The sequence below is a fragment of the Camellia sinensis genome, unplaced genomic scaffold, assembly GCF_055761805.1.
Source record: "Camellia sinensis isolate YWXY unplaced genomic scaffold, ASM5576180v1 Unanchor1, whole genome shotgun sequence".
Lineage (NCBI taxonomy): Eukaryota > Viridiplantae > Streptophyta > Magnoliopsida > Ericales > Theaceae > Camellia > Camellia sinensis.
This window is the reverse complement of record NW_028128987.1, coordinates 1,207,798-1,222,225: the sequence shown is the minus strand read 5'-3', so window position 1 is coordinate 1,222,225 and position 14,428 is coordinate 1,207,798.

Genomic DNA, 14,428 nt, shown 5'->3' with positions numbered 1-14,428 from the left:
TTAATGTGAGTGATGTTACTGATGTTAATGTTCACATCTGTTACTGATTAGTGATGTGAATGTTTACATCTATTAATTTGTGAAACAGTCATGCAATATATTACAGATGTGAATGTTCACACCTGTTATATTACGTTGTTGTTGACATTCACATTTTGTATCATTTAAGTTAACAACATAATAGGCATATAATTTTCATTGCGAATGATGTTAATGTTCACATCTGTCAATGTGCATCTTCTCATATGTTATTTTTATGTTGTTGTTAACATTCACATCGGCCTATCATTTAAGTTAACAATATAAGCATTTAATGCTGAGATGAACATTCACATCTATTGAAACATAAACAAAGTAAAAGTCTAGTGGTTACCAAACATGTGCTTGTAAAGATGAATGTTGAATCCTCCAAACTTGGGTTGACTAGCCCTTGTCGTTCAAGTAGAATTTCACCATATGCATCTATCACCTGCAGAAACAAAGGAGTGGTAGTACATTATTTACAGTGTCTTTACAGTGTGTGTGTCTGTGTGTGTGTGTGTTTTGTACACATTTACAGTTGCCATACGCTGTTGGTTATTGATTCTTCCTTAATGATATGTATGATGTCATCAAAATACACATCTTTAGTCTTCGAGTCCCCTCGCCACACTAGCAACCTGTGCATTGTGATTACAGAAAATGTTAATGTCAACATTGCACATTTATGAAATGATGTAATTTATTAAGTATGTATGTGAATTGAACATGAGAAAAAAAAAAATTTCAGTTGGGGATATGTAAGATCACTTACTCATCACTGCCGTTCTTGTGCAAATTTTGGACCTTCTGCTTGTTGAGTTTGCTCATGCTGGCCCAAACCTTGAGTTTGTTGTTCAAGGTTAATTCGTTTTTTTTTTGTTCGCTCCTTTTTTCTGTGGATGCTTGTCTAAATCTTGTGCAATTTGGATTGCATGGGATTGCTCTTCGGCTCCCTCTTTCCCTTTCTTTTGACCAGGCAAGTTGGGGTATTCAAACTCATCCAAGCGGTGCTCTTTCGTCACTTTCTGCTTGATGCGCTTTACCCTCGATGGTGGGCTGATAATGTGTTCCAATGCTGTAGTGGGATGCTTGTTAAGGCTGTCATGGGCCTTTTGTGCTTCAACTTGAGTGATAATGTGGACGGACTGATCGTCAAAAAGGTCTTGAAGAATTGTCTTTTCACATTCCAAGTTCACGACCAACTTTGTCAGCCGCTGAATTTCTTTATCTTTCCAATCCATGCAATTCTTCATGTCCATGTCCATGTCCATATTGGATGGGCCCGATTGGTCAAATAGTTTGGCTTCAAGGGCAGCAATCACCCTTTCCCTTAACTCCCATGATTCTTCCAACTGTTTGTATTTTGCTTCCCATTGTCGTACAAGACCCCAAGCTTTTTGGTTTTCTTTTATAAGTACATCCACAATGTCCGGCTCAGTTGGTTGTGCTATGATGATACCTCTCTCAGCATTGGGGGTGTTAAAGCTGGGGTTGATGTCATGTTCAACATCATTTAGGTCCATTGCATCACCAGAAAATCTATCACTGTCATCACTGTGTTGATTGTCTTTTTTTTCATCATCAGTGCTTTCATCTTGCTTTGCTGGTGCACTTGACAAAACCTCAGGTTTGGGCTCCACATTCAATTTTGTATGATGGTACATCTTTGCTTCAGTTGGGGATGCCATTAGCTCGCCGCCATATACCTGTAGTTGGAGACATTATGTTAGTTAGATAGTTCCTTGTCTGACTATGTGAATGGGCACAATATTTTTGGTTGTACTTCTACCTCATTTAAACCAAACTTAGCTAAAGATATGGACTTCATGTTGCTATGTAAGGCTGTGAGGTCCCACTTTACACATCGTGGAATGGCATTGGGGTTAACCAGTACTGAAACAAATAACAAATGTCAATAATGTGAATGTTCATATCAATTAACACTGATGTGAATGTTTAGCCCAGTGGCCAGTAATGTGAATGTTCACATCAATTAACACTGATGTTTATGTTTACACCAGTGGCCAGTAATGTGAATGTTTACATCAGTTAACACTGATGTGAATGTTTACACCAGTAGCTAATAATGTGTGTTTATACATTACTGAACAGTAATGTGAATGTTCACATTATTGATGTCAACTTCCACACCATTGCCTAGTAATGTAAATGTTCACATCAATTATGTGAATGTTCCAAATTTGTTTTGGTGCTACCATCACATCAATCTACACTGATGTGAATGTTTACAACAGTGTCTACTAATGTGTGCTTGTACATTACTAAACAATAATGTCAATGTTTACATCATTGATGTCAACTTCCACTCCATTGCCCAGTAATGTGAACATTCACATCAGTAATGTTCATATTAAATATAGAATAAGTTTTATGAGATTTACCATTAACAACATCACACATCCGGTGACTCGCCCTGGTTTTCCACAGTTTTGGCCCAATGAACCCATTAGAGTTGCCCAGATGCTCTCAGCCCAATCATACTCGATCATGTTGTCTAATGGGTCCATGTATGAGTAGAAAGCCCATCCAATTGTTTCTCCGGACGTAGAGAAGAAGAGCTTGACGCATGCATACATGCAAACTAATCTTGCGACCTTTTCATTGTCTTGTTTCTTGGTGCCCTTTAATGCTTCGCTCAAAATTTCTCGTATTTTGGCAGCACTTAACCAACTAACATCCTTGCACATCCGGTGTATGATGCCGGTTGTTGGTTTTGCACCATAAGAGAGGTTCATCGACTTTGTGCCGCAGTCCACCCCCAAAATCAGTGATACATCGCTTCTAAAAATCTGGATGTTCTTATCCCCAATGTAAAACCTCCCACTAGATGGCTTGAATGTCTGCACTATACGTACAATGACATCATCATATTTCATGCAGTGGTTGAGGTCAACTTCATTACTGATCAAGCAGTCAAATAATGGCCAAAACAGTGTTTTTTTAAGGCACTTCAATTGGCCACTTATAAATTTGGTATCCTTTAACAGTTTGACCAATCCAGTTAAATTTGACCGGTAGTTAACTTTTTTCATGTTCACTTCTTCAAGAACAACTGTTTGATCAGGTTTGGCTTTGGCACGGGATTCGCCTCTCTTTCCCTTGCCATAAAATCTATTGTGAAGACTTGGGTGTTCAAATAAGAACATTTAATTGGCTGAAAAACAGAGGATGAAACCAAAAGCACCAAACAACATTCAACAATCAACAGTGACAGTAATCTCAGCATTCACATCATTGTACACTGATGTGAATGTTCACATCAGTGTCTAGTAATGTAAGTTTACCTAGTAATCAACACTAATGCGAATGTTCACATCATCTGTATTTACAAAATCAATTACGAAAACAACAAAAGTTATAGGGCAATGTAAATGTTTACATGGGTGATCACATTATGATATCATTGGCTAAAAATCAAAGGGTTGAACCAACAACACCAAACAACACGCAACAACACAAACAAGTATGGCATTGATGTGAAAATGTGAATATTTACATCATATTCCATCACATTGTTGAGTGAAGATTGGGGGTTCTGTGGACATCAACAATCAACAATATCAACAATGACAGTAATGTGAACATTCACATCATTATACACTGATGTAAATGTTCACATCAGTGTCTAGTAATGTAAGTTTACCCAGTAATCAACACTAATGTGAATGTTCACATCATCTATGTTTACAAAATCAATTACAAAAACAACAACAGTTACAGGGCATGTAAATGTTTATATGGGTGATCACATTATGGTATCACTGGCTGAAAATCAAAGGGTGGAACCAACAGCACCAAACAACACCCAATAACACAAACAAGTCTGACATTGATGTCACAATGTGAATATTTACATCATATTTCATCACATTGTTGAGTGAAGTTTGGGGTTCTGTGGACATCAACAATCAACAATATCAACAGTGACAGTAATGTGAACATTCACATCATTATACACTGTTGTGAATGTTCACATCAGTGTCTACTAATGTAAGTTCACCCAGTAATCAACACTAAAGGCAATGTTCACATCATTATACACTGATGTGAATGTTCACATCAGTGCCTACTAGTGTAAGTTTACCCAGTAATCAACACTAATGGAAATGTTCACATCATCTGTGTTTACAAAATCAATTCCGAAAACATCTATGTTTACAAATTCAAATTCGAAAACCAGAAGGTGGATGTATACATCGGTGATCACATTATGATTGAAAAGCAGAAGGGGGAATGGTATTGCTTACTTTTGTTCCTCATGGTGGGTGGGTATGGTCACTCTCAGTGGATGAAATAAACTCAATCCAACGACGAAGAAGCACCCTCCTTCCGATGTGAACCTTCGCAGCGGTGAGATGAAGAGGAATCTGGGGTCGATGGTGGACGGTGGAGGACGACGACTTTGGTGAGGTGATGTGAATCTAGGGTTACTGGAGGCTATGTGAATCTGGTTTCGTGATTCAGTTTTTGTTTTGGAAATTTGGTGGATTGAATAGTTGGAATGGGAATGGGTTTTGGTAGAATCGGTTACACGCGGGAGAGGCGGAGGAGGGGTATTTCGTCCTTTTACAATTAATGGACCTAATGGAATATTCAGAAATAGTTTGGGTTTTATGGAATAAAACAGTTACAAATAGGATTTATCAAAAAAGAGCCCTATTTTTTTTTTCCTTTTTTTTTTTTCAGTTATAACTTTTTCATTACCAAAGTTATTACTTATTTTTTTATTATAAATTGTCATAATAAAAAGTTCAAAGTATCAAAACAAAAATCATAAGGTGTCTTAACATTATTATTTCTAAATTTAGGGTACATATCATAAATTCACTACTTATAATTTCACCATGAGAAGGATTCCCTCAAGTCCAAAATCTGAATTGAAATGGACTGTTAGGGCTCGTGAGGCCCACCACGGGTCCCATTTTGATGATCTGAACTGTTCATTTTGTCAGGCACTTCATATATTTCATACTAAAAACAAAATTAAGTTAATCTGATAACTGCAACTTGTTCAATTTATTATTTTTATCATAAAAAAATATATGATTTATTTTTTAAAAACATAATTATCGTTTATTTTTTTAGTGAAAAACACGTTTGAATTAGGGGTGCAACTCGGGTGGGCTCAACCTGAGCAACCCGTGTCTGGCCCGAGTTTTTCTAGGGCTTGGGCAACAATATCTTGTAATCTGGACGGGCCTGGGTAGATTTTTGATGCCCGAATTGTAATTCAGGCCGGACCTGGGCAAAGTCAATGGCTAACCCGAGCAACCTAAACCCAAATTACATTTAATATATTATATAAATTATATAATATATGTATAAATTAAATAGCTAGCCCTAATTTTTTTTTAATTTTTTTTTTTGGGTGGTCTTTGGCCTTTGGATTAGCATCTTTTATTTGGACCATTAGATTAAACCTAAAAACAAAACCATACCTTATCTATTCTTTCTTCCCTCTCTCTCAGACTCTCATTTCATTTCTTCATGAGAGTTAAAGAATGGCGGATGACACGAACAACGACGACGCCATGAATAACGACACGACCACCCTTTCGATAAGCTTCGAAGCCACACAAAATTGGTAGATCCCTCTCTGTATTTGTATTTGTGCTTCAATTTGTCTATTTTTGGTCACTCATCATTTGATTACCACTCAAAACCGATGATATTGATTTTAGAGGACTTTGGACTAATTTCATTTGGATCTGGTCGAAGAGCATTGTGAAATCAATCTGGGAGTTACAATAGTAGAGCTTGCACCTGCCAATATTCTTTGCTCATTTGATTGGGAATTACTTGTTGGGATGAAAATTGAAGATATTGATACTAATATCAATCTTGATCTTACAATGCATTAGAGAAATGCTCTTTGCCTAATGCCTAAGAACTATTCTGTTTGTTGTATGGAATAATGAAGCATTGTTTGTTGCCTTGTGAAATTTACTTTTATATGTAGCAATGTTTGTGGCTGGGATGATGTTTAAGTTGTATGGATTAATGGATTTATGTATATTATGAAGCACTGTTTGTTGTATGAAAAAATTCAAAAACTGTTTGTTGCCTTGTGAAATTCGAGCAATTCGGGTTAACCCGAGTTCAAATTATGAAGCTTGGTTCAGGCTTAGGCAGCCATGCTCGAGTTGATGGTTGGGCTTGGGCGGGCTTGGGCACTGTCAAACACAATTCGGGCCAGGCTTGGGCAAACTTCTAACCCGACCGAACCTGCCTGAGTTGCATCCCTAATTTGAATCATCAAAATGGTGCCCATGGTGGCCCCACGGACCCAAACAGCCCCATCTCGTTTAGATTTTGGACTGGAATGCATCTTCCTCCTTACCATAAAATGTCATAACACACATTACAAACAATCATGACTTTTATTATAAAAAATCAAAATTTTCTTATGATGTGTACTTCTTTAAGGGGTATATGTTATAAATTTCTCTTATAAATAAATCATATATTATTAAATTGACACATAATTACAAAATTTTCTAAACCCATGTGATAATTTCCTTCCAAAATTTTGGGTAGGACAGAATTTGTTGGAGACGTTATTACATGGAATTTCTCAAATTTTAAACACCATCTATTAACGACATGGGAAGAAAGAGCCACACATCACGAATAGGTTGATGTGATATATTATAAAATTTATATTTTCAGATTTTATTTTATTATTTTTATTTATTTATTTATTTTTTTGTGAGAGTGCACAACTCTTACAAAGTACATTGTGGACAATAAAGCCTTATTTGATCTGTAACATTTTTAGTTTAAAAATTAAAAAAACTATAATTTATAGTATTGAAAAGTTGAAGTTTTTTTTTAAAATATTTTTTTATTACTTTTACACATCTTTTTATTTTATATTTTAGCCAAAAAAAATTATAAAATTGCTAAAATCCTTTTTCTCAAACGGAGTCGCATACATCCAAAATTGAGAAAAATTTGACTTTCCATGACAATAACTGATGGACTTGCTATAAAAAAAGAAAGAAAGTGGAATCAAATATTAGACTTTCCACAACAATAACTGATGGACTTGCTAAAGAACAACAGTAGATAGGGTTTTGGACTTGCTGAAAAGAACAATAGTCAGGGTTTTGGACTTGCTAAAAAGAACAATAGATAGGGCTTTGGACTTGCTAAAAGGAACAGTAAATAGGGTTTTGGAAGTGGAATCAAATCCTTACTCTCTTTCTTTGCCTCCTTACTTACTGGGTTATTGGGCTCACTTTTGGGCCCAATTTCAATGATCCGAACTATTCACATTTTAAGATTTGTTGAATATATTATACCAATAAAAAATCAAATTGATCAGATATCAGAAAATATGTGTTTGAAAAACTGTTTATTAAATTTTAAAAAAAAATAGTTTTTAGTTCGATGATCCGAACATGTAGTTTCTAATATCCGATCAATTTGATTTTTTACATGTATGATATACTCAATAAATCTTAAAATTTGAACAATTCGAATCACTAAAATTGGGCCCAAAAATAGGCCCAATGGTCCAGCAAGTAGGAAGGCAAGGAAAGAGAGTACGGAGAGATCCTGATATTGGCTTTCCCTTCTCTCAACCAATCTATATGGTCCCCCTGTATGTTCAAAAACCAACCTACAGCTACATGGTCTTCAACAACGAACCTAGAACTCATATGCCTCTTTGGCAGTAGTTTCTTGACAGAAACATAAGATTTCCATTTTCAGAGCTCTTTGTTACAAATTTACAATAATGGGGCGTGTATATCTTACCTACTTTTATCAAACTCCAGATACTCAATTCTACCTCTACCGTGCCTTCCCAGCCTACATTGCATTACCCCAAGAGTTTCTTGATAACTTCATAGTAAAATCTCTCTCTCTCTCTCTCTCTCTCTGCATAATTAATTGTATCAGTCTTTGATGATTTCTTGGTATTGCTCGTCGTATATATATTATGAAGCTCTTGATACATGCTCAGCCTGAATAGAACAACATGGCAGACATGTCTTCTCATGCAGTCGTTGATCTGCTAATCAGGCTGCTCATTGAGTGTCCTCTATTCGCATAAAGAGGCTCTTTACTTTACCTGCAAATTGGGTTTTTGATCCCACTCGTTCCTTGCAGCATATTCTTTTCTTTTCTCTCTTTTTTTCTTCTTTTCCTTTTTTTTTAATATGTGTTCTTTGCCGTTGGGTTCATATTCTGAGGATTATGTTCATTATGTTTTTCAGGACAATGAGTTGGCTGGAGGTGTCTTTCGAAATGTGTAAGAACTCATCAATTATTGTTGGAAGCAACAATAAATTAGCACAAGCCATTTTGTTTCCCATTTATAGTCTCTTGTAATTTAAATGTGAAAATTTCATCAAAGTTTCATGAAAATTGTGCACTGCACGAGACCAAAGTGTTGTGTTTCGAATTTGGATTTCGAGTTTTCTCTTTTCCTTTCTCTACAAATCCAATATCTAAACACGTGTGTGCTTGTGGATCTAAGAAAAACTTCAAAAAAAGAAATTCAAAAATTAATCAAATGACCAATATAGCTTACATTTAGCTTCATGAAAAAATTGTATGCAGTGTGAATGTGCACACACTCAGTCCAGAGCAGGATCGAAGGGTTGGAGATCGCACTCTCTCAGATGTTTACTATAATAGCTGTGGCAATCTTTTGGGAGTAAAATTCGTAAGACTATAATTTTTTTTCCAAAATTTGACATTCTCTATATTGTATTTACTCATTGAGTCTTCTAAGCAAACACTCTAAAAATTGTCCAGATTGAAGTTGCAAATGATGATGAAGCAGTGAGAGCTGGATATTTCTTCCTGCGTCGGTAAGTTTTTTTTTTTCTTTTTTTTTCACACAATATATATTTATGTATACAATGTTTTGCAACAGTTAATGTATTTTGAGAGGTATGTTTCATAAATTTGTTGATAGGAAGAAGCTCAAGAAGTGGAATGGGCAGGAGATTGTTGATTAAAACCACTGAAGGGGAAGGGATGTCTTGAAATTCACTGAAAATAGAAGTATGTAGGACTTTCTTTTTTTAGTTCTGTTTTGACACTCTCTTTGATTGCCTCAGTACTAGTGACATGAGACTCTCAGACCTGATATATATATAGATGTACTTGTTGTCTTTTTTGGAGTAATTATTGGGTATTTTTATGTGGTGCTTTTCTTGATTTTGATTGGTTTAATATGGTAGGATCATCACACTTGAGTTGGTGTTTTAATTAATATGAGAAGTTTCATTTGATGATTAATTGAGTATTACATTTTGGCCACCAAAAAAATGAAAGAAAAAAAAAGGTACTATATGAGAAAGTGTTCACCAATTTGTGGGTGTCCCTGACATTTGAAATAATTTGTTTGTCTATATATTCTATTTTTTGCGATCACTAGTCTTAGCAGGATGTACAACACTTATGAATAGTTACAATTTATCAGTAATGTTACAATTATTATTATTATTATTATTATTATTGTTATTATTATTATTATAGTCGGGAAGGGTTCTTTGGACCCATTCCAAGAACGTAAACCTCATAACTAAACAACATTTCCTAATCACATATTTTGATCAAACACGAGAAGTCAATAAGAGCTGGGCATGTTGAGAGCATTTATATTTACAATGATGATATTGTCAAATCACATGTAGTTTATTATGTGAATTATCATCACTACATTTGCTTAATAGGTCCAAAATTGGTGTATGTCATGTTTCTTGATGGATGTCATTCGAAACATAAAACCAATTGTACAAAGCATTGTTATGTTCTTGATTAAAGGATTTAATTCCAAACCTTTAGAGAGATCTCTAGAATGATTGCCACTTCCTAATCACTTCAACATCAATATCCTCAAAATTAATATACATCTTGCACTTATGTATGCTGTGTTATGCACATTAAAATATTTCTTGCAATTAATTCAGGATGATATATCTAAAATTGGGCCATATTTGGCAGTTGATTTGATTCTTCAAGGACTTCAACTGTAACGCCCTCAAAAAATAAACCCATTATATATAAATATATCATTGACATGCATTATTTAAAGAAAACAATTTATCAATTCATTCATCAGAGTATTACTAAATAGAAGCATTACATGTAACATCGAATAAAATGTCCTACAGGCTTACATCCTTCCAAGCCAACACTTGGATACAAAATACGAGTTCTAACTCAATACAAGAAAAGCCCTGGGCTTGAATGTTTACATGTACTAATTAATAAAGACAATTAACTAAAGATAGTCTTCTTCAAAATCCAGAAACCGAACCCTCCCAATCTAAGTCCTTGGAGGTAGCTTATCACCTGAACCTAAAAATGATGTTCCCATAAAGGGTGAGCCACAGCCCAGTAGAGATATACTAAACCACATATAAGCAATGAATAAAGCAATAGCATTCAACAGATGGTTAACCAAGATAATCAATTACTTCATTTTACAGCCTCAAGACACTATTGTCTAACACATGTTTTACTTTCCAATTTTATCAACATGGCTCAGAACCTGGCCAAACTTACAACAAACATATGAGACTCAAGCTCAAATCAAAACACTTCATACTTCCAGATTGATACACATTTTAGTGCTGTATCAATAAAACACTTCAATATAGATAAGCACACATAAAAGTGATGCTAATGGAGTCCATCCCCTATCTCCTCCCAAACAAAATCCGGTTTAGAGGTCCATCCCCTATCTTCCCCTAAACCGTGGAGTACATCCCCTATCTCCTCCAACACAAAACAATGTATGCAAATGCAATGCTCAATCAATACACGTATTTTCTGTATCAATGCAATAGTCAAAATTAATGACTTAACCAATGTGATTAGTTTCAGTTATTCCTAATTCACATGCAATGTCTACAACAATCACGACTATCCTTCACCGATAGCCCAAAACAGTTATTTCTAAACTGAAAATAACTATGTCAACAATTCAATAGACAAATGATTCAAATTATCCAACTATGCCATTTGATCAATGAATTCCCCGATTCCATGAATTTAACCATCTTTTCTCAATTCCATGAATTAATTATACAAATTAATTTAATAATACAACTAGGGTTTTTTTCCAAAATTACCAAAGTATCCCCAACATATCAAAATACCAAAACTTTGATCAAAACTTATAAAATGGAGTAGGAGATCCCTACCTCGAAGAGAACAACCCAAATGGAGAAGACAGAGATGAATACCCAAAAACCAAAGTGCTCCAAATCGCCAACTATTCAGATTAGATGGAAACCCTCGACTCACTCTATCTTTTTAATGAAGGATCTAGGGTAGGAACACACCCTAAGTAGATCAATCCTAAGAGAGAAGGTGTGTATAGGGAGAGAAAACTCGTAACTAGGGTTTTGGAATATGAAAGTGTATGAAAAACAGATCTGAAACACGCTGCTGCCTATTTAAACCTGACAGGCTCGCTTGAGCGAAGACTTGGTCGCTCGAGCGACCAGACACAGAAAAGATACGCTCGAGCCAAGAAAACCTTGCTCGAGCCAACAACTCAAAAGCTCGCTCGAGCGAAAGAAAACTCGATCGAGCGAAGAACTCAAACCCTCAGGTCTGTAACCAGACTCACGCTCGAGTGAAAGAACTATTGCTCGAGCGAAGAACGAACTAACTCGCTCGAGCGAAGAAAAGCTCGCTCGAGCCAAGAATGCACAGCTACAGGTCCAAATCAGACGCAACCTCTCGCTCGAGCTACCAAACCCCGGCTCGAGCGAATAACCAAAAAAAACAGCTCGCTCGAGCGACAAACTCCTCGCTCGAGCGAAGATCCAAAATTCTGGACAGCAACACTTGGTTTCCAAACCCAACCAACCTGAAACAAACCTACCCAACACATCCTATAAGTCCAAAAGAGCAAAATAAGGGGCAACAACAACAATTATACAATGACAGAGTCTACGGAACCTAAGTCCGGATACAATAATCAAATGGGAAAAGACCGGGGTCGCTATATCAACAAATTGTGTTTGTTCAAAATTGTGTTTAACACACGAATTCTAAACTGGAAAATTTTAGATGTATACCATAAGCTCTAGTTATGCCTATGGATCATGTTAGTGTGTAGTTGCAAAATGTTTTAGTAGTCAAATTTGTGTTGTACTTAATTATCAAACTTTGTGGTAGTTGGTCATGAAATTTTTGTGGTATTTTTGGTTATGAGTTGATTTTAGTTATGAGATTTTGTGGGATTTTAGTTGTGAACCGAAGTGGTCTTACTTATGAGGTTTTGTTCTAAATTAATTTGATATTGTTATTACGACCAGAATTGGTAAATTGTGAACTACTATGGCTCAAATTGTAGGTGCATACTATATATGGTATGTATGTATAGTAACAGTTGCTAATAAATAACCCAAACGGGTGGACTTGATGACTCCTCAATGCGATTATAGTGAGGGTCTTGCTTGCTAGCAAGTGTAAAAAATAACAAAAAATAAAAATAAAAAAATTAAGACAAAATTCACTAAGTTCAGAACTTTTTACAATGATTTTAGAACTTTTTCAATGCTATTCTAGTGAGGGTCTTGCTTGTTAGCAAGTTGTAGATACCCCATTTTTGACCGTCCTCAAGACTTGGACGTCACCGTTTGAACACTCGATGATCATCCATGATTGTGTTCGTCTTAAGTTCCCGGAGGTCTCGGCCACACGCCTTGCCTCAAGATCTCTCGACTCGATTGTTTTGTGTTTGGTTTTGCACCAAACACTTGTGCTTTGCCTTTGAGGGGCAGGGAATGGCTTGTGAGCCATCCCCACACATCACCGGCCATGGCTTGAGGCCACCGGCCAGTGTTTTGTTGCCATCGGCCATATCTTTGGTTGGTCGGCACTCTTGATGGTCGGCCGGCCATTTATTTTGTCAAAATGACATTTTTGGTTGGCCGATCACTGTGCATCTGCATTTGCAGATATTTTTATGCCAGCTGTGCTAGCTGGCATACACTTTGCACCCCCTCCATACACGTGTATGGAGGGATTTCCCTCTTGACTAGCTTACTTTGGAAGCTTTGCAAGAGGGACCTTCTATAAAGAGGAGGCCTCTCCTCCCTCTTCTAGGGTTAGAAAGAAGTTCCAGAGGTCTGGTTCTTTTTAGGGCTAGAAGTGTGTCTATTCTATCTCTATACTTTCCTCTCATTGTGTATAAGTGTGTGTTTGTTCATAGTTTTGCACATAAACACCTACCATTACACCTTCCCTTAATTGCTGAGGCTTTAGAGGGTTGATCTTGGACTTTTTGAGCTAGTTTTGATCCAAGTAGAGGTCTGGCCTTGTGATCTTGGAAGTGTTCTTCAAGGGTGAGTGTTCTTGCCTTTTATTCCCCATTTTTGCATAGCTTTTTTGCCTATCTTGCAACTGTTTTTAGACTTTGTATATAACTAATAAAAGTCTTGTTTTTACTTGCTTAAAATAGTTGTTTAAGGGTGTTTTGTTGTTTGGGGTTGTTTGACCCCTCTTAGGGCTTGTTTGGCTCCATTTTTGTGGTATTTTGGTGAGCTCCGGGACCACCTTGTTTGGGCCTCCTCACCACTGAAATCTTGAGGGATTTCAGTGGTGAGGATGGTGGTTTAAGGTCCTAAGAAGGAGAGGGCCACCCCCTCCCCTTGTTGTCCTTGAAAAGGGCCATTTAAGCCTCATGAGCGAGCATCTAGTTTAGGTTCATGTTGGCCATGTCCTAACTGTTATTTAGTGTTATTTTACCATGATATAGCACTATGTTGAGTTGGTTTAGACACGCCATTCTTGCCTTGCATACATGCCTTGTAATGCCATGATTTGCCTTAGACATGTGTCTAGCATTTAGCCTATTATGCTTACTTGTTTTGGCCTAGCTTTGTGAAGTTTTTGTGCTTGTTTTAGCATGCTTAAGTTCTGTTTTTGGTTGTTTTGGTCAACCATGACATGCTTAGTATAGCCACCTTGCATTTTGGCTTGTTAGCCTTGAGTGTGTGAGTGTGGAGCATGCTTTACTTGCTTTGTTTCAGTGGTTTGAAACCATTTGCCTTGCCATTTTAGTCCTTGTGGTGTGCTTGTATGCTTGCATTTGATCCCCTTTTAATGTGTTAGAAGTTTGGTGTTTCATGCTCCATGTTTGTGCTATTGTGTATGCCTCTAGGATTAGATCATTTAGATGCCATCTAAGTGGTTTTTGGGGATTACTTTGGCCTGATTTGGGACTATTTTGATTCACTTCGATCATTTGTTTCATGTGTCACATGATCATGGTTTAAGTCATTGGGCTAATTCCAAGCTTTTATGCATGCTTTGCTTGTTTTGATTAGTTGGTTTGGCACCTCTTTCTCATGATTTTCAGAGCTTATATTGCTTGCCATATGCCCATGTTTAGCCTCTTTTAAGT